The sequence below is a fragment of the Palaemon carinicauda genome, chromosome 18 (genome assembly GCF_036898095.1).
Source record: "Palaemon carinicauda isolate YSFRI2023 chromosome 18, ASM3689809v2, whole genome shotgun sequence".
Classification (NCBI taxonomy): Eukaryota; Metazoa; Arthropoda; class Malacostraca; order Decapoda; family Palaemonidae; genus Palaemon; species Palaemon carinicauda.
The window spans coordinates 35,395,208-35,398,539 of NC_090742.1; the positions used below are offsets into that span (position 1 = coordinate 35,395,208).

General features: G+C 29.4%; 1 protein-coding gene across 2 annotated transcripts in view; it reads left to right on the plus strand.

Moving 5' to 3' along the window:
* Window positions 1-1,002: 1,002 nt before the first annotated feature.
* LOC137657040 (uncharacterized) overlaps window positions 1,003-3,332 on the plus strand; it is a 273,663-nt gene continuing 271,333 nt past the window's right edge. For both annotated transcript variants that reach the window (XM_068391401.1, XM_068391402.1), the window contains exon 1: window positions 1,003-1,193. The gene's annotated coding sequence lies outside the window, so the exon portion shown is untranslated. The remainder of the gene's footprint in view (window positions 1,194-3,332) is intronic.

Here is a 3,332-nt window from a genome sequence, read left to right on the forward strand (position 1 = left end):
TTCATTAGAAATCTCTCTTATTGACTTTTGTTTTCTTTCTCTTTCGACAGCACGTGAGATGAAGTCTGTTTGGATGTACAACTATCATTTTAATTATATGGGATTGAGCTAATATAAACGAATTATATATATATATATATATATATATATATATATATATATATATATATATATATATATATATATATATATATATATATATATATATATATATATATATATATATATATATATATATATAACCACAAATACAGCTTTTCCTTAATTACTGCAGGACAAAGGCCTCGGACATGACCATAGTCTTGTCTGGGTTTTGGTCATTTTCATCACTACGCTGGCCATTGCGGATTGGTGATGGTCGGAGACTTTAGTCTGATCCTAGTATGGATAATCCTGACTAGTACAGCTTTGCTAATTATGGCGATAAACAAAACCCCTTCACCACGTTAAGGTATCCCCACTCAGAAAGGGATATATATATATATTTATATATATATATATATATATATATATATATATATATATATATATGTGTGTGTGTGTGTGTGTGTGTGTATACAGTATATATATATATATATATATATATATATATATATATATATATATATATGTATACATATATACTGTATTTATCGCATGGAAATTATTAAATGTAAATTATTTTCCTTATGAAATCTTTCCGCTCCCGTCCATGTTTATCTGCCCGTCCTATCTGTGTCCGTATCTACGTGGGTGTTATTTCGTGACTAATCTTTCCGCCTTTTATTCATTCGACAATTCACTCAATTTACATATCTCGAACATCTTACCTTTCATTTGCATACCACCCCTCATTAAATGCCCTAAACACACACACACACACTCATAGAGAGAGAGAGAGAGAGAGAGAGAGAGAGAGAGAGAGAGAGAGAGAGAGAGAGAGAGAGAGAGAGAGAGAGAGAGCACCCATGGAAAAGTATCCAAACCACCTCATCATCTTCAGCAGTCAGTGTTTGGCTAGCAGCCATGTTAGCAGGTTGTGCGCTTCGCTCGCTCTCTCGGCCCTGACTCGCACATGCACTATCTGGTGTTGCACGAGCGAAGTTTCGTGTCGTTGTTGAGAAGTTGACTGAAGTTTCGGTGGAGGAATGTATTTTCAGGTTTTAAGAATTACTCGCGTGTGATCTTCAGGATGCCGATTTTATCGTAGAAATGTAAGTTGTTAAAGTTACGAATAGTTTTTAAGTTACGGAGTAGATCCGAATTTATGATTATTATGTTTTCACAAGTTCATCTAACCACAGATAGATCCATCCGCACGGTTTAGTTTATACATACACGAAGACATCTATACATATTTAATCCCATGCAAATAAATGCTAGCAATTTATTAGAGTAATTGTACATATAATCGACATCGTAGATTCATAAGCAAAAGCTTTTGCAAGATATAATATATAATTATACAGCAGTTGTCGCATAGTGATGGAAAATCTATAAAAATGAACATTTACACTAGACAAACATTACTTTTATTTGTTATGAATCAATCTCCGTTACCACTCCAGTATATATAAACAGGAAACTAACAAACACAAACATAAATAGATTGGTTTTGTGAATTCAAGCTATGCAGCTCAATGCTGGGTTCTGTGAGACCATTCAGCAACCATATGCAATTGAAAGAACACCTTACAGTTACTCTATGAAGAAAATGTTACAAGAGGTTGGACAGGAAGAAGGGAAAATGGGAGCGAGAACGGAGGTAAAGTAAAAGCATATAGATCAAGTGCAGCTAGGAGCTTAAGGAACCCTTGAGTAATGCTTACAATACATAGCGCGAGGTGTACAGACGGCACTAAGGGGACACACACACACACACACACATATATATATATATATATATATATATATATATATATATATATGCATGTGTGTGTTTTACTTCTTACTGTATAGAAGTTTGATATATATATATATATATATATATATATATATATATATATATATAATATATAATGTATATATATATTTCTTTAATATGGCCATAAAATCAAATAAAAACAAATAACGGTATTTCGCACAATGTACAATAGCCCACGAGGAAAAAAGTGTACTGATCGAAATATAATGAATGATTTAAATTTCATAGTTTCTTTTAATAATTGAAAATAACATTCACCCATATATATATATATATATATATATATATATATATATATATTTATATACATATATATATAAATATATATATATATATATATATATATATATATATATTTATATACATATATATATATATATATATATATATATATATATTTATATACATATATATATATATATATATATATATATATATATATATATATATATATATATATATATATATATATAGATACATATACTATTTTATGCAAGTGGATATACTTAAAATTCACCAAGACTGATAATGAACTTTATACATAAGACCTGGCAATGAGGAATTCAACACGAATTCGCGTTTTGACCTTACATCAGACCAAGGTCATTGTTAACAGTTCAGTGTAGTTTTATTAATAAACACAAATACTGCATATGATAAATAAAATTTATGAGTGCATTTTGTAATGTGTAAATAAGTATGGTAAAATTATTGCAATATGAATATGACAAACACCATTGTGTTCTCTCTAGTGGAAGCAGCTCCACGTTTCAGGTGTATATTTTCAATCATTTACCAGGTGCCCTTTTACCAACTCCGTGTTAAAGACACTAAAAGGGCAAAACCTTCCGGTTCTCGGTACGTCTGTAGTGACGAGGTTGCTGATCCATTGAACTTTTCTTGACTTTCACTGATGCTGGTAGCGTATAAAGATTTACACGGTTAAATAGTGCACAACAGTAAGGAGTGAAACAAAAAACTTAGCAACATGACCAATGTATATTTTATAAATAAGTATACACACACACACACACACATATATATATATATATATATATATATATATATATATATATATATATATATACATATATATATATATATATATATACATATATATATATATATATATGTATATATATATATGTATATATATATATATATATATATATATATATATATATATGGTAGTTTTGTCACAACAACTATCGAATTTTACACTTAGTTAACAAGCCACACAAACTTCTTAAAATCTTTGTGTTATAAACTTAGCAATTTGCTATGGCTGTAATAGATTTCGTTTTGATGGAAAAATCCAAAACTTTACAGGAATAATCACATTTGAACAGAAAGGATAAGTCAGATCTTATTCATATATGGTCTAGGTTCGAATCCTGGTCAGGGTAGACGCACTTATCATATATAATTC